Consider the following 18,329-nt stretch of genomic DNA (forward strand, 5'->3'; position numbering starts at 1 on the left):
CGAAAAAGTGGGCGTGGTCATAGTCGGATTTCGGCCATTTTTTTCACCAATACAAAGTAAGTTCAGTTAAGTACATGAACTAAGTTTAGTAAAGATATATCGATTTTTGCTCAAGTTATCGTGTTAACGGCCGATCGGAAGGACAGACGGCCGACTGTGTATAAAAACTGGGCGTGGCTTCAACCGATTTCGCCCTTTTTCACAGAAAACAGTTATCATCCTAGGAGCTAAGCCTCTACCAAATTTCACAAGGATTGGTTAGTTTTTGTTCGACTTATGGCATTAAAAGCATCCTAGACAAATTAAATGAAAAAGGACGGAGCCACGCCCATTTTAAAATTTTCTTTATTTTTTGTATTTTGTTGCACCATATCATTACTGGAGTTGAATGTTGGCATAATTTACTTATATGCTGTAAAGATATTAACTTTTCTTTTAAAATTTGAATTTAAAAAAAAAATTTTTTAAAAAGTGGGCGTGGTCGTTCCCCGATTTTGCTAATTTTTATTAAGCAGACATAAAGTAATAAGAGTAACGTTCCTGCCAAATTTCATCATAATATCTTCAACGACTGCCAAATTACAGCGTGCAAAACTTCTAAATTACCTTCATTTAAAAGTGGGCGGTGCCACGCCCATTGTCCAAAATTTTACTAGTTTTCTATTCTGCGTCATAAGCTCAACTCACCTACCAAGTTTCATCGCTTAATGAGTATTTAGTAATGAATTATCGCACTTTTTCGATTTTTCGAAATTTTCGATATCGAAAAAGTGGGCGTGGTTATTGTCCGATATCGTTCATTATAAATAGCGATCTGAGATGAGTGCCCAGGAATCTACATACCAAATTTCATCAAGACCGCTCTAAATTTACTCAAGTTATCGTGTTAACGGGCAGACGGACGGACGGACATGGCTCAATCGAATTTTTTTTCGATACTGATGATTTTGATATATGGAAGTCTATATCTATCTCGATTCCTTTATACCTGTACAACCAACCGTTATGCAATCAAAGTTAATATACTCTGTGAGCTCTGCTCAACTGAGTATAATTACCGCGGATTCTTCTGATGGGTGTGATTTTATGGCAACCCCGAAGCATTTACCTATTACATCAAAATTCGAAATGGGTGCTTTCAGAAAAATCTGCCATAAGTATACCTTTGATTTAAGCTTGGGTGAAGCACACCGTAATTCGGAGTGTGCAAGCTATCTGCAAGGCCCTTACACGACATTTTGCATTGATCGATTCTATGAGCTGGCTCAGTATGTAAAGTTGCTACCACAAGAACCTGTAAAGGTGGCGTGCTATCGTCTCTTTTAAGAACACGTGAACTTAATGAAATTTAAAGAAATATTCCGGACAGAAAGAACGAGGGAAGTCGCATGTGCCGAAAACTTAGTGGTTCCGTCATCATTAGCGAGCTCTTGGATACGGCACATTGAGGCATTCTGCAATGGACAGGATAAAACGGGCTGTGGATAAATCTAAAAGAAAAAATGGAACCTGTCTTGCTCCCAAGAAAAACAAAAATTAACTCCTTCAACTTAAAGAGACTAAACGGCACAACGATACATCTCTTTTCTGAACCCAAAAATCTTAGCATGATTCTTGGCCGCAAATTAAGCTGGAAAAGGAACGTGAGGTAAGATAAACTAAATTTTGGCAGCATACTACAACATCAAAAGGGTATTTGCTAGGAGCTGGTGACTGTAACGGTTTAAAAAGGGGTGGTGTTTGGTTGAACACATGGTTACTACGATAGCAGCAATTATCTTCCATCCCAGCAAAAAAGGCATGTAAAACGCACTCATTTGATCGGATGCTAATATGTGGAGCTTTTGTCTGCTGGAAGGCACTGGAAAAAAGAGTAATCAATAGAGGGTTGAGAAGGCGCAATGTCTGGGAATATCGGATGCAGTTAACAGCACAACTCAGCAAGGGTTAAACGTATTTTTTTACTTGATGCATCTACAAGTACTCGTGGTTTGCCCGCTGAAGAGGCTCTACCACAGAGGGAGTCCAACATGTGAAAACCAACCAAATATGGACAGATCTTATATGACATTGCAAGAAGATGACTAAACGGGATCATAGCTGATCTATTTTTCAACAACGACCATAACATGGCGGTAATTGACTTTCAGGTTCAGGACATAGCATAGTTGACTGAGGAAGGGCTAGGCAATGGTAAGACCATGACGGCTGGAAAGTATAAAAGGAAACTGGAGCTGGACTGTACTCACTTAAGCCAGTCGTACACACTTTCTGATTCATCCAGTGTCTTTCAGGTGGAGCTCTACGCCATGGAGGAAGTAGCCAGACTGCTATAGGACAAGTCAGTCACAGACGCTAATGTAACCATCATTGTCGCCAGTCAGGCCGTCTTTAAGGCATTTGAATCGACTGTGATAAAGTCGGACATCGTGCGGAGGTGTAGATACTCGCTGAGGTATATAACGCATTTCAATATCTCGCTTAGCTGGCTAGCTGGGCACAGCAATATTGAACGTAATACATTTTTAGATGAGATAGCCGGGAAATGTTATAAAATGAGTTATCTCGTGGGAAAAATCGGGGAATACAAGATTAAGATATAGACTTGCTGTGAACCGATGTGGACAATTGCGAGATCTCAAAATCCTTATGGCCGTGTGTGAGTAGGAAAGGAACTAGCTTCTTACAAAAGCTATCACCTTAATGATGTTGTGTTACCGGAGCGTGCCGAATCTGTTTCCGGGAAAGGGCCATCACATCGATAACACTCCCCTAAGCCTTCGGGGAGAAACCTTATCGCTACAACAACAACAAAAACATGTGCAGAAAGAGGAGTTGATAATCACTTTTCGTGCCAATGTCCATAACTGCATGTAAGGCGACTCAGCAATGTTTTTCGACAGCCTGGTAGAGGTTAGTTAGTGGCCTTTTAGCCACCGGAAAAAGCAAGTAGTTCGTTAAGGACTACTAGGCAGTAATCTGGTTGGGCGAATGTGCCATCACCTGGTATTCACTGATGCACAGTGGACAAATATATCTGCGAGCGGAAGTGTAAGAGGTTCCTATGTACGCTCTCATAACCTAACCTGACCAAAGAGATGGCTGGTTTTTTTATGATGAGCCATGTTGAATGATATGGCTTTAGTCTGTTGTTCCTTTGCACGCAATATTTTTATAAGAAATTTAATATAAAACAAGATAACATAATTATCTTGTAATGATGTGACTATCTTGTTTATTTAGGAATAATCTTACAAGGCTAAAACGGTTAAATCTATTTTTTATTTCCATGTATGTAATTAAGGCAATTAAAGAAAAATTAAGAGGTCATCATCACTAAAACTGGCAAGAATGTAAGAGCACAAAGTCTAACTAAAATCAAATTCAAGTTTTTGTTGTTTTTCGGTTTAAAGCGGTACATAATTTTTTCACTTTCCAGAACTTCAACAAGAACATGATAATAACAATATTTTAATTATACCACACACACATATATATAAGTGTGTTTTAGTTTTTAGCATTTTTTACAATATTCGTTCTTATTATATATTTTGCTTGGTCTTTTGTTCTTGTACAAAATTCACACCAAGATTATTTTTTATTACACTCATAAATCACTTCCGAAATGTGCCCGTAAAAGAAGTATACGCACACATGCGCAAATGCTCATGTTAGTATGTGTGTAAAGGCTCCATTACTGATACTTAACATAGACTTGACTTGGCTTGCGAACTGTCACTTACAGTTCTGTTAAATGAACATTGCATGTTACTGATTACTCAAAACTTAACTTGATTTAGAAGTCTGTTGAATTTTGATTTTCTATGCAAGTTCTAAGTGACGTTTACATTTTGAGATGCCATTTGTTTGTTTCCATTTCATTTTGACATTTTGTCATACAAATTGACATTTATTTAAAAATAAATTTCAACGCTGATTATGATGCCAGATTTTATGCGCCAAGTGGAGTATAATCGTGGCTAAGTTGCCAAGTTTACGCCAAGTCAAGTCAAGTCTATGCTAAGTATCAATAATGGAGCCTTAAGTATGCCATTATGTCGTCGTTTCCGGTTGGTTGGCCACTTCTTGCCGGGGATTGTTAGCAGCAAAAGTAAAATTAAAACAACTTCACTAAGTAGAAAATGCTTTGTTTAAAGTTAAGGCTGCTGATGAGGGAGGAGCTCGATGGACTTGCTGAGGCGGGGTATTAAATAGCAGTAACTAAATATTTATCTACCTAAGTATTGGTAAGTAAGCTGCGAGTGTGGGTGGCGAAATGTAAAATTTGTATTTTATGATTTTGGAGTTTATTTTTTTTTTTGCTAGGCGGACTTTATTAAGCTAAGCTGAAATTTTCGAGTTGCTGTTGTTTTTTTTTTTTTTTGAGTTAATGTTTTATTTTATTTTTTATTTTTAAACAAATGCAAATTAGTTTCAACCCAAAAATTTTAAGTTATTCAAGCGTTACATTTGTACTGTAAGTGCACAGGCATTTAGTTACTTAAGTTCCAATGCTGACTGTTTGGCTGTTGAAGTGATTGATCGTTTGTCCTAAGATAGCGACATATGCAAATATTGTGACTGGAGGCAATGACGTTTTTTTTTTTTTTTATTTTACAGCTTCAGAGTTCTGGTTGAAAGTGCAAGATGAATGTGCTCCAACGCATGCGCTGTTTATTGTTCCAATTTATTATTTATTTTTTTTTGCTTATAAGAGCCATATTATTAATATTTTGATGTACACAAAAAAAAGTTTTTATAAAATAATAAATTTTTTGCAATTCGAATTTTAATAAGTCTACACTGTTAAATTAAAATTAACTGATGATCAATTCGTATGCGCAAACCTTCACCGTTTCATATTTTCTTCGCGAAAAATTCATCTTAATAAAATATTACAAACTCCACTTCATTCGCTATGAAATTTCAACTTTTCACATTTTATTACGACGCCAACGCGCTTTAATATTTCTACGTCCGTACGCGTCGCTTGCCGAAATGAAACTGAAACTTTACAGCCGCAACGGTTCGCTTGTTTAAGTTTTCAAAGCGCGGCTGCAGCAGCTGAACCGCATCAGTTGCGTGCCACAAACCATTCATACGAGCCTAATACGAGCGCGCGAGTTTACATTACAGCTAAGCAAATAGACAAGACGGACAACGTAACAAGCCGACAACTAGACAGCTGAGTCTGACCGTTGTCTTGGACAGGCTGTTGTTGTCATTGTCGTTTTGGTTTCTTTACTTTGTTTCGATTTTCTCCCAACTTAACAGCCGGCTGGTATGCTTACATCCGTTAGTGATGTGCGGGTCTGAGTATACGTTTTTTTTTTCAGTTGTATTCCGGGAATTTAGACCTGTTTCGGCTAAGTTAGTTAACTTCAGTCAAACCAATAAAATCTTCCTTTATATAATGATATCTTTTATCACATTTTATTACTCCCCTATGGCTTACGGAGCTTGGAAACATGAGCTATGTCGCACTATAAATAAAAAAATCGAGTTCTGGATGCAAAATATTTCTTTGAAATTGAATTGAATCTTCATCTGGTTGTGCCATGATCAACGCGGTCCATAAATTTGTCTAAGAACTTTTCTCTCGAACACCCCCAGAGCCGTTTCATCTGATGTTGTCATGGTCCATGCTTCTGCACCATATAGCAGGACGGGAACGATATGTGACTTGTAGAGTGTGATTTTCGTTTGCAGAGAGAGGGCTTTACGTTTCAATTGCCTACCTAGTCCAAAGTAGCATTTATTGACAAGAGTGATTCTTCACATAACATCAAGATTCCACTTCGAAATATCTTGATCCGTGCGGCATCTTGAGCAATATGTTTGCTTGATGCTTCAACAATTTGTAACACTGCTTTCCGAAGAAATCCAAGTATATATACCCCAAGGAGTTAAATGCTTTCGATATCCTCAAATATATTCACGCCTCTTGCCAAAACCACTACGCACGCCCTGAGCAAGAAGGCAAAAATAAAAGGCGCAAATCAAGTGCGCTTGTCAAAAGATTGATTATTTTAACAGAAAAACCACTCTCCGAATGCTTCGAAAGAGTAACGTACATTTGCAGATCTGAAGGCAATACGCTCCGATTTAAGCTCCGGTTTTATGTTTGTTGGTAGCTTTGTCAGTGCCAAAACACTCATCGTGAATAAAGATTTACCGGATGCCTAACCGCCATTTCCTATTCACAATTAATCGCCCACTTATCACTCATTCATGTTCACCATTCGGTAGCCACCTTCCGTTCTGGGCACCACCTGGGTGCCTACCACCTCACCGTGCACCTATTCATTAGTACTTCGGCTGTTACTGATTCGAATTATCATTATCCATTCTACCGGCAACTTTGGCACAATTCACTGACCATCATCACCTTAAACGGTCGACTTAGTCATCCACCACTTATCTACCCATTATTCCTGCTAGTTACAACTCTCGCTCAAATAGCACCAACAACATAAGGCGTTTGTAAAAGCTAAGACAGTGTAATCTCTAATTAACTCTGTATGGGAGGATTCTAAATCAGTTTTTTACGGTACCTACATTACAAATTTTGTATTAAAATTTCCTCCGAAACCAGATATGATATGTTTCGGGTTTTGTTAAACCGATGATGCTAAAGCTTCTTTTATACTGTCGCGAATGAGGTTTCGGCTATTTAAATTCTTAAGATTTGTATTTTCAGACCTGTCTATCAAAATTTTTAAGACTCTAAATTAACGTCTCTTCAAAATATCCGATCTTCATTGCTCAGCTCCTGGTTACATCTCTAGTTCCCCATGCTTATACACTACCACTACGCTAATATCTATATTTGTATATACTTCCACAACAAAAGTGGTATTTTCAGTTCATTTCCTTTTGTTGTTTTTATTCCATGCTGCGGCTGAGTGGGGGCTGAGCCACGACGATTTGGTCGTTGCAGCAAAAGGGGGCAGGCGATTGTCTACGCCTAAACACTACTGTTGGGCCTTGATCAGCCTGCAAACAATGGAAAAATCTTAACTGAAAATTGACTGCTGTAGCCTAATGCAACAAAGAGTATTGGCAACAACAACAACAACAATAATTTAATGCAGTTTGCTGTTGTTATCGAGTTGTAAGTTGCGACTCAATTTGAAATTTGTAATGAATGAACTCTCGTGCAACGTGCAACCGGCAATCAAGCAGTGTGTATCAGATGGACAGTAGCAACAGTAGTAAGTAGGAAAAATATATTAGTAAAAAAACACATACGTACATACCTACAGAAACTACGCGCACGCGCACAATGCATCAAGGCTGACAAATGAAGCAGCAACGGTTTTCCAAACTGTGCTGGCATTGTTACTGTTGTTGTTGATTATATGCTTTTTTTTGTTTCTGTCTTACAATCTTTGCTGCACACACATATTAAGTAATTTTTTATGCAAATAAATTTATGCCTCAAAATATTCTAATATATTCCACTGAGGAAGTACTTTATGCATAAAATGGGGTGACCATCATCACTCGCATCATCAAAACTCCACAGCTACGCGCTGTGAGTTGCTACCCAGACGACTTCCAACGGGTTTCGTGTCTTGTTGGAAGTAACCAAATGAAGTGTGTCTTCTTGTTTTTGCATTCACTGTTATCTGTGCTTTGTTCGCAACTATAAACCATGTTTTGTTGTTGTTTGTAAGTGCAATTTATTCATTTAATTAGTTTGTAAATTATTTTAACAGCTAGATGGCGCTGCTTATTAATCACTATTATTAGATCGCTTGAAAATTGTTACGTATACGCATTTGTGCGCCGCGCCAGCAGGTGTCATAAATTCTACATGTACATAAATTAAGCGTTAATAATACAGTTATGGCATGCCATTTAGGTGTTCAAATTAGCTGTTTTGGTGTGAGTGGGAATATTGGATTTTCGTTGAGCGAAAAAGTAGCTGCAGATGTGAAGATATTAAAATTTCTGTTGTGAGTTCTATAAGGTAAGCGTTAGGAAAATTTTCAGCCCAGGATGATGGCGATTTATGAATTCAGGGAGGGCCTGCTTCAGCAATTTAGATCAAAAAATGCCAATAATACAGGGTAAATTAGATATATATTGTTTTTGGGTTTTAGTATGAAACTCGAAAAGAAAAATATTTTTTGAGTTTTTTATGTTGCTCGGAAAATAACTTTGATTTTTGGTGTTTTTTAATTCCCTCGAAAAATCACAGTTATTTTAAAGTGTTTCTTATTTCACTCGAAAAATACAGTTATCTTTTTTTAATAAGTTTAAGTTTTCAATAAGTCCCTTATTTCACTCTAAAAAAACATAACAAAACCGTAGAAAAGTAATAAGTTTTTATTAATTTACTAGCGGATCCGGCAGACGTTGTTCTGGCCATCTGCATAACTTGTAAGAAGTTTTTACCTTTTACTCTCAGAGACTCTTTCTCTCTCTCAGCCTTTTTCACCCCTACTTTTCTCCCTCGCTCCATCTATTCCTATCTCTCTTAATTCGTATAACTTTAACCCTATCTCTTTCTCCTTCCCTCGTCTTCCTATTGTCTAATATTTTTACTTTTCTCCGTCCCTTATTTTCAGTCCCAGTCTTAGAGGGTTGTAAGTATTTTTGAATGCTGTTTCATGTAAAAATAAAAACTTAGAACCCTTTCTACAAAAAAAAAAAATTAAGGGCAGCACCCTTACCATTTCGGGTATCAAAAACAGATAAAATCCGCTTCTCATACCTGCAAAATATACTCACAAAAAATTTCACGAGAATCGGTGCAGCTGTTTCGAAATAGTTCAATCACAAACACTGTGACACGGGTATTTTATGTATAAGATAGATTATACCTCTGAACCAAATTTTGGTCTATATCTCGTAAATGGGTTTACCTTTGTTTTAATGCTCTCATCAGCACCTTTTATTTGATATCCATATTGTACATCCATATTTGAAAAATACCAGGGTGCGTGTTTTCTCTTTCAAGACCCTATAGTGTCTGATTTTAAAAATTCAAGAACCAAACAATATAGGTCCATGTACATAGGACGTGTTTAAGTTTGGTCAAGATCCCCTCACACTTTACACCAAAAAATAACCACGAACGAATAAAGGCTTTTCCGCAGTTGAAAAATGGTTCGTCCACCTCCCTGCTTTCTTCCTTACCATCTTCCATTTCTTCTTCTCAAATGCCCTATATCTTCCCCTTCATCTCACTTTCATCCTCAATACATCAGCAGGTGAAACAAATTTCAAAAATTGAATGCTGTAGAAAAGTTGAACCAAAAAACCTGCCTCCCTGTGGTAAAACTCTACGCCCATCAAATTGGGACTAGAGAATGTGTGACAGAAGTATTGCTAAGCAAATTAAATACTCATGAATCATAACTAAAGAAAAGTTCCGCATTTCTATACTAAATATTTTAATTAAATATAATTAATTTATGAATACTTCTTATAACAAATACATCAAACAAAGGCAATGCATATTCTGGTTAAAGTAAAGTAGGGAGAAAGTAATATGTGAGCTTGGCCAGTAAAATTAAGTGGAACGTAAACACAATTAGATGCGCCTAAACAGAAGTTTGAAAGTACCGTACTATGTTGTTCTTTGTAAACACCAAAAACAAATACCAAAACGCCCACCGTCCGGTGCATTAGCGGCAAAAGTGAAACGAAAATGCACATTTTTTGTGTTGAAGTAAATGAGAACAATGAAGAAGAATTAGAAAACGAAAATGCTTTGACTTAAAGGAAAGCTTAATGGATTTTAAAGTTTCTTTCACAATTTTGGAAACTTAAGAAAATTGAATTTTTAGAAAAATTAAACAAAATCTTAAACTAAAGTAATTCATTGAAACGCGCAAGGGCTTAGTAAGCATGGGAGTATATCTAAAAAAGGTGTTATTTTACATAAGTGTGAGATGTTTGTGAAACTGATTTTAAGAAAGGAAATATGGACCTACCTATGTGCATTTAGATGGTCCTTATAAACCAAATAAATGGCAATAACAGTGTCATGCTTTCAAACAGGTACCAAGGTCAAAACTATCACTGATTAGTTGCGTTTAGGAGGTGTCGCATCGTGGGTTGAGTTTCACTTTTTAAATATTAGGTCGTCATTAGGTAATCAGAACTTCAACCGCTGTACGAGACACCTTAACCCTTCCGGTAACAACAACAATAACAATAAATTACTATAAAAAGGGCAGAATCTGAAAAAATGTGTTTATTTTACTCATAAGAACTACCCTAATGTACTTGCCAGCTTATATATGTACACTTTTTGGTTGCAGAAAATACTATTTTTTTATTATTGCTTGCATTTTGTGAACTTACCGTTTGGCAAAAAGCTATATATAATCTAACGCATTTTGCAAAATGTTTATGCTCATGTTTTAGCGCCAATCGACATGTATACTCACTACACTACCAGATACACCAAACAACCCACCAAAAAATGTAAGTTTATACAAAGATAGCTTCATTTTATCATAAAAGTTCTTCAAACTACAGCTGAAATGACTTTGTTTCAAAAGCCCTGCAATTCATAAACTATACAATTTCGCACATTATATTACAACAATGGTGACTAAAAATGAGCGCCAATCAAAATATGTTCTAGAGATTGAGAAGTTTCATTCTCATTATCAGACCAGATTAAACAAGACTAAATTACTGAGCTTGTAGTTAATTTATGTTTATATTAAGATTGAGGTCGAAATCAATCAAGTGTGAACTTTGTTTGAGGCTTTTATTAAATTTTAAATTTATTGACGCCATTAGCTAGGCATAATGCAGTGTTCTCTCCAAGGGGAATTCGGTACAGGTGTTGTTAACCCAACAGCTGATTGCTTCTTCTTGATTATTTTCCATACAGCGCCTTGTACTTTAATATGTCAGTTAGTCGAAATCCATTAAAATTTTCCATTAACTTGACATTCTTCTAAACGGCGAATTGGTTGAATTCGCTTTGCCACCACCTGGTATGGATTCGCCTTGTTTCTATCCCTCTATAGTTATCTTTCTCTCTCGGAGAGACTCCCTTATTTCAAATGCTGGTTGGTTGTTGAAATAAAGCCTTTAATATAAACGTAGTAATCAGTAATGCTGTTGCCTTTTTATTGCTCATAACTGCTTACTGCATTTTTTGGTGGGTTTATTTTCCACAAGCCCGCATGCCGCATGTAAGTGAGTACTCAATACGCGCACGCATGCTTATGTTGCATGTCAAACATGATTTCCAGCGTCCGCAAAAACACATTCTCATTCCGACAAGTTTTCGTTGTTATTGTTGTTATTCATAATCGTTACTTTAATGCGGCCCTTATAACGATTATAGGTACAGTCTTGGCTATCATGTCATACTCGCTGCTATAAATCTAATGCTTACATGTTACATGTTATAACTTCATTGTTACTTTTTGTGCATGGCTACGAAAACGATTGTCATTGTTGTTGTATCGCTTGTTACTTTTGCCGCCATTCATTATTTGTCAGCAATTTTTCATTTACTTTTTTTAAGTAATTCATAATATTCAAAGGTTTCTCTTGCCTTCCAAATAAGTTGTCTGCCTTTTTTTGTTGTCTTTTGTTATTTCAAAAAGCTCAATGATCGCATGATGCAGCGAAAAAGTTAGTCGCACAAGAGCAGCATGTAGGCTTTTGAGTTTAGGTATTGCTACCCATCAAAAAACTGGTCCTATTCAGCGTGTGTTTTCCAATTCTTAGCACTTATGATCCGATTAAGGAATCTAATGACAGAGAGTCGTCTTGCCTTAATCCTCGTGTGATTTTGAATGATTCGATGAAGTTTTTCCCAATTCTGACAGAGCTGTTGGTGGACTCAATGCCATTTAACAAAGCCCTTTCAGCGAAACCCTGGAGACCGCAGGACGCAGGAGCTTTGTTTCGCGCTACTGAAAACTGCTTTGAAATTTGAAAAGATGTTATGCGTGTCTATTTTTTAAGAATCGCTAATATACTATTTTGCTAGGTAATTCGACTTGGTGACATGCTCACGAATCGCAGATTACGTAGACTACTTTTTTTGTTACTTGAGCAGCCTCAGTTTTTCAGCACTTAGTATATGAGATCGTTGCGATTGCGCAGGAAAATGAATGAATAACTTTCCTACATGTGGGTGTTAATTCGTCCAAGTTTCATTTATCTAGCTGTTCCGAAGTAGCCTACATATACTATCGTACCAAAGAAGCCAAGTTTAGCATCTCATTATCCCTTTAATGATAAACGCTTTGAAAACTTCCGTGTAAACCACCCCATTTTCGAATGCTCACAAGCAAACAATCAGAGGGTAGGTACCTGCAGATAAGATAATTTTATAACGCAAATATACACATACATCTATTTTTGACCTGGACCTAATCTGTAGCTATGAACTTTATATAAAAAACAGCTTAAAAAAAACAAATAAGCATGGAAAATCACCCTGAATATGGCACAATGCCCTAACCGGTTTGTCTTCAAATTCATCGCTCCAATAATCGAGTTTGCTCCAGAAGAGATTTTTTGCGAATATCGGTTTCTCGCCAGATTCTCGAACCTTGAATAACTTGTAAAGACCGCAAGATTCTCGATATTCAATTTAATGGCTACATTGGCAGTATTGTACAGAGCTTAGGATTTCTTCTCGACCACGAGCGAGAATTTCGAGCAGAACTCGTAAGTTCTACATACAACACTACCAATGCAACGACTTAATTGAATGTCGGGAAGCTCGCGGTCTTTATGAGTATCTTGAGATTCGAGAATCTTGCGAGAAGCGTAGTTCACGATTTTTCGAGCTTATAATTCTTGCTTCTGTTCGAGACGAAACCGTTAGCTCAAGCCCCCATTTGCACTAATCATCCACCCTGTTGGACAATGAACAAGGCGCAAAGAACCTTTGCAGCCCTAACTTTTATAAGATCTAGCAATATTTTTACTTCTCCTAGTTTGATTAAGCAGCAAATAATCGCAATATTAAGCTCTGTCATTATTCGTAAAATATTAATTAAAACAAACCAGCTAATATGCCATAATGAACAAACACATTCTAACTAATTTTTCATGGTTACAAACTTTTTTTATACACTTCCAGCTTAAACTAATGAGGTTAGGCTACTTACTAAACGATAAAAAAAATAGCTGACTAATTGTTGTTAGGGAATCAAACAAAAAAAAGTGGGTCACATATAAATAACTTGCTATGGATACTTTGAGATTAGAGCACTTTTTCCACCGCCAAGTCATTTCTGCTTCTTAACGCTTTTGCTCTTCTTCATCTCAATAGAATATTTCACTTTGCTGGAATTTATCTAATTATCCCCGTGGCTATAATTATTAAATTAGTTCTGCCTTAGCGGTTGCATGGTGGAAAGCAAATATGCTGAGCTGACAGACATCAAGTTGGTTGCATGGAAGGGCATGAATATCAAAGTTACTTTGGGCAAAAAAGAGGCGGAAGCGTGTGGAGAGAAACAAAAATTTGTAGCAGTGAGTTTTTTTGAATTGGGTGTGACAACAAGTGTTTATTTTTCAACTGTGCGTGTGATAGGAGGAAAGATTTAAATTCGTTTTTCTACTAAATCTGTAGCTTTTAAATCTAATTTTAATAAAAGAAAGTAAAGTGTTTGATATAATTGGTTATTGTATTTTTAATTTGTGTCTCAGTGAAAGCATATTTGATTTAAGCATTAAAAATAACTGGAAGCATACAATCAAAACTTAGCGCCTTTATATATGCCATTTTTTTATAACTGCGTAAAGAAATTAGGATTTTATTAAGTAATAAAAAAAATTAATGATATATATTAAAGAAAATCTGTAAAGATTGAAAAAAAAAAAACACAAAAACTATTTCGGAAATTTTTGTACTGAGTTTTTCGAACGAATAAGTACAGCCCTAGAATAAAGCGTATGTTGATAGGAGTCTGCCTTCTGATGATGTTTCATTATTTCCTGAACAATCAGTCTAATATCGAAAAATGTCAATTTTTTAAAGCCCTCGAAGTACAAAATTCATCGAAAAAGATAATTTTCCGTAATGTTTTACAACGATAATCTAATGTCTATAACTTTTGAGTTAGTGAATGTATTGTTGTTGCCAAGCGTGGCTTTGTCTTGGTTGCTTAATTTATGGAAATATTTTTAATTTTAGATTTATTAAAAACTTTGGGAAATATTGAAACAATGTAACATTATAATGCACAAGGCGATAGATATTTCGAATATAACTTGTAAGTTTCTGAAAAGTCTTTTCTCCCGGAAGTGGGGATCGAACCCACACTCTTGTTTTGATCGATCTGTTGACAAAGAGACTCCACCAAAGCTATGTCTTGTTGTTGTACAATTTTTTCCTAAACGCCTTCGACTGTATATATTTTTACTTTCGGACAGAACATCTTTGTATGTACATTAGAGTGGGTCGATTTGGATGGACGAAAGTTAACCGATTTCGCGCCATCGATTTTTCGATAGGATTTGGGCTCAGGAAAAAAAGTTTCACTACGCACACCAAAAAAAATAATTTTCGATCCTGCCAAATTTAATTTTTTTTTTTTACTTTTTTTCGACTTTGCTTTTTAAGGTTTTTTCCTGAGCCCAAATCCTATCGATAAATCGATGACGCAATATCGGTAAGTAAATCGACCCATTCTAATGTACATGTGTATATATTTCTGCCCTGCCTGTGTTTTTGACTGAACTTCTCCTATTTAATGAAATTTCGTGAGTGTGTTCACGGGTATTCGAGAAAGCTATAAATTCACAACTTGGTCTGTTTTCTTTCTTTATTTCTCGGAAAATAAACCAGGGACCGCACTTAAAATAAAATAATACTAAATGACGCTAACTGATCCAAATTTGCTACGGGATTTAGGGACCAGGCTATGACAAAAATCTAATTTATGATGCGATTTGATTGGAGTTCGGTACAGGGGTACCCCTTTGGCCATGTTACTGTTTGAGAAACTTTTCTTTTCGAAAATTGTATCAGAGCCCGACCTATTGTAAAATTAAAATTAAAATATCTCTCGCAATGGCTTCTGATTGCAATCTTTCAAGTGATTAATGCGACTGTGACTTTCGTAATCTACTGCTGTTAAAGTTACGTACATACTTACTGGATATGTAGCTATGTATGACGTGTAATAATTTCCTATATAATTTCGCTTATATCATTTTAAATGAAATTTTTTTTGCATTGTTTGCCACTTCTTCATTAATATTTTTTTTTTCTTTATTTATTCATCATTCGTAATGCGTGTATATTACCATTGATTGCATGGAAAATAGTCAAGTGAATAACTCTGTTTGCTACTCCCTTTTTCATACAATTTTGATTTTTAATTATTTTTTTTTTATATTTTTTTTCTTTCTGAATTTCCATAATTTCTCATGCAAGCATTTTACTTTCAGCATTTTTAATTTTCTGGCACTTTCTTTTCAAAACAATTATCCACCAAATGAAAATAAATTTATTACACAACAATTTTCGCATTATAGTAAATGCGCTAAGTAATTCAAAAAACAGGGAAAAAATGCAAGTCAACAGACATTTGGAAATTTGGCTTAACTAAAAAATGAAAGCAGTAAAGTAAGCAAAGAAGTACATTATTGTCATTATATATGTACATATGTACACATGTATGTACGTACTACTGTGATTCGAGCAATTTGAAAAACTTGGCTGGTCGTTGTACCTAAATTTTTTCTTAAACGCTCATGCGCGCATGCGTTCCAAAATATTTAATGTCGAATTTGCGTGGGTAAGTAAAAAGTTATAAATATATCTGCAAATTTTTCGACATTAGAAAAAATAAATACTTTTTATATTTGTGGTATTTTAGAGCATGCATTGAAATGAAAATCGACTCACGCGCTTATTGCCAAATAGTAATTATAACAAGAAGTGGTTTAAAATATCCATCACTTCAACATGGTCAAGATTTGCTGTGGCAGATTTCTGTAGGAATGATAATGGCGGCCTGGTAACTGGCATACTGTGTGTGCTTAAATTGTGGAGAGAGAACTTCTTCACATGTTCCGGCATCCGACTATGATGAAGTGAGAATAACAACATCACGGCTAAGTAATAATTAGGCACTGAGTAAAGACAGGCTACCCTCTGAGCTATTCGAATATGGAAGCGAAGAGTTGGTAATGAGCCTATGCAAAATAGGTCAGACGAAGTCATGTTTTCAGATTGGAATATAGGTGGACTCTACCCAATCCCGTAAATCACGCTTATTACTTGAAATCAATCTAGCGTACTGTGTGAAATACTTAAACTGAAGTCAACTAACTGATTGAACTTTACAGTGCCACCTCAGCTTGGTTAATATGATATCAAACAGATCTTCACTATAAGCGTGATCCTTGAGAGAGATCTTTTTGTTGACATCAATTGGACCTTTCCTTTGTAGCTCTGAAATCAGACGGAGAATAACTCTTGCCAACAAGTGTTCTTTCTTCCTTCTCTCGACAAACAAAAACAATGCTCAACAAATTGCTCATCATACCTATCCTAATATATGGCTCGGAATGATGGACTATGCCGAGATATGATGAGATAGATCTTGAAGTGTTTGAGAGAACAGATATAAAGAGAGTGCAATGCATATGATACCAAAGGCTACGCTAGTTAAGTATTCCCACCGGTACTCGTATCGGAATGGAGGAAGAGAAAGCACTCACTTTGAGATAGGCAGGTGATCACAACTGGCGTCACTTACCATGAAACAGGGATAGCTGGCGTGACCTATTTCGTAACGTTCCTAATCGGTTAGGCGGTTTGGTGCCAATTAATGATGAAGATGATTTTTTGTTCAACGCATATATTAATTTCTCAAAATTCTTCGAGTTTCAAGTTCAGCGCAGCTCGAACAGCTTGCGCTATTTTGAGATAACGTACTTTGAAGAGACACCCTAAGGAAGAGTAAGGCCTTTTTCACTTCAGAATGTCAACGTCTTTTATCCGGCATATGATTGATGTCTGATTTTACTAACTTTTATCTTCATTATTTAACCGTTATGTGAATGGATGTGCGGTCCGGTGATTTTATGTTCTATTTTTGAAGGAGGGCATTGAAGCTTTCGCCGTAGGGAGATTTTACATACATATCTTCAGTCCCATAGAGCGGGAAAAATCGATTAGTATTCCACGGCACCGATGATTTATTCAGTCGCCATTGATTGAGCCGGTACATTTATCATTTCTTTCTTTATCTAACATGAAGGCGATGGACTCTCCCTATAATGCTCTGGATACGAAATAGTGCTGCGCATCGATAAATGGCCTCGAAAAGTGCGCACAGCTGTTCAGAACAATGTAAGCTCAAAATTAACGGAGCTGTTGTGGGCTGAGCTCATATGCGTTTTCTTAGTTGTCATAGAAAGATTCCCCATTCACGCTTTCCGTCACTTCTTTCAATCATTGATGCGGGTCATTGTTCTCTCTTATGAGAACATAAACCAAGTAGTGAAGGCGGGGCCCTATTTTGAATTTTCATATTCTAGAAACATGCGCTTCAATCATAGTCCGTGGTCTGTTTGACGTGCCTGTCATCAAAAGAGTGATTCAATCTGAGGCTTTCAGTTAGTTTTCGTTAGGTTTTGGGTTTAACTATAAGAGGTGCAGTTTTCACCTTTGTATGTTGTAAAATTTGGAAAAATTGGCTACCAAGCTATTTACGGAAGTTCCATTAAAAACAACAGAATTGAAAATTATCCGACCCTGCAGAAATGGACTATGTGTATCGTAATGGCTTCCCTGTGTATAAAATCTACATTTTGCCTTTAAATAAAACAAAATTTAAATAAGATAATTACTTTCCAATTATGACTTCCTATTTTATGTAAGAAAGCGTAAATATTTTTCTTAAAAATAAATTCGTACTTACAACTAGCTTCATTTATATATATTTTCATAATACATACTGTACCACATCTACTCTCATTACAATAATTGCAAATTTGCCATAACAGCAGTGAAACAAAAGCAAATTCCGCACATTTCTGTGATGCGTCGCGTGAAAGTGTGGGAGTTCGCTGTGCGAACACTAACTTGCCTGCCGCCAATTGTTTCGATTCTGTTTGAAAGCATTGTTTTTGTAATGTGTGTGATTTTTTCTCCATCTGCTTAACGTGCAATTATTTATCTAATCACTGTTATGGGTAATATAATAGGCGAGTGCCACACCGTGGTTTTAACGCCTTGCAAGCACAAGAAACAAAAAAGTGCTGCCATGAGAAGTTTAGATGACACTTGCTGCTGCTTTGGCATTACTATTGTTTTATGTAATGCTCTCTTACTATAAGGTTTCACACGCTGGTATAGTAAAGGTTTT

The 18,329-nt window shown here is 36.3% G+C and overlaps 1 protein-coding gene across 5 annotated transcripts in view; it reads right to left on the reverse strand.

Annotated features, from left to right (window-relative positions):
- The window catches only part of LOC137254472 (ankyrin repeat and BTB/POZ domain-containing protein 2), a 173,463-nt gene that overhangs the window by 23,404 nt on the left and 131,730 nt on the right, over positions 1-18,329 (reverse strand). Inside the window, exon 1 of one of the 5 annotated variants that reach the window (XM_067792163.1) lies at positions 4,502-4,532. The exons of the other annotated variants lie outside the window; for them this stretch is intronic. The gene's annotated coding sequence lies outside the window, so the exon portion shown is untranslated. Of the gene's footprint in view, positions 1-4,501; positions 4,533-18,329 lie in introns of those variants that run through there. 5 annotated transcript variants of the gene reach the window in all.

This window comes from Eurosta solidaginis, chromosome 5 (genome assembly GCF_040869045.1).
Source record: "Eurosta solidaginis isolate ZX-2024a chromosome 5, ASM4086904v1, whole genome shotgun sequence".
Classification (NCBI taxonomy): domain Eukaryota; kingdom Metazoa; phylum Arthropoda; class Insecta; order Diptera; family Tephritidae; genus Eurosta; species Eurosta solidaginis.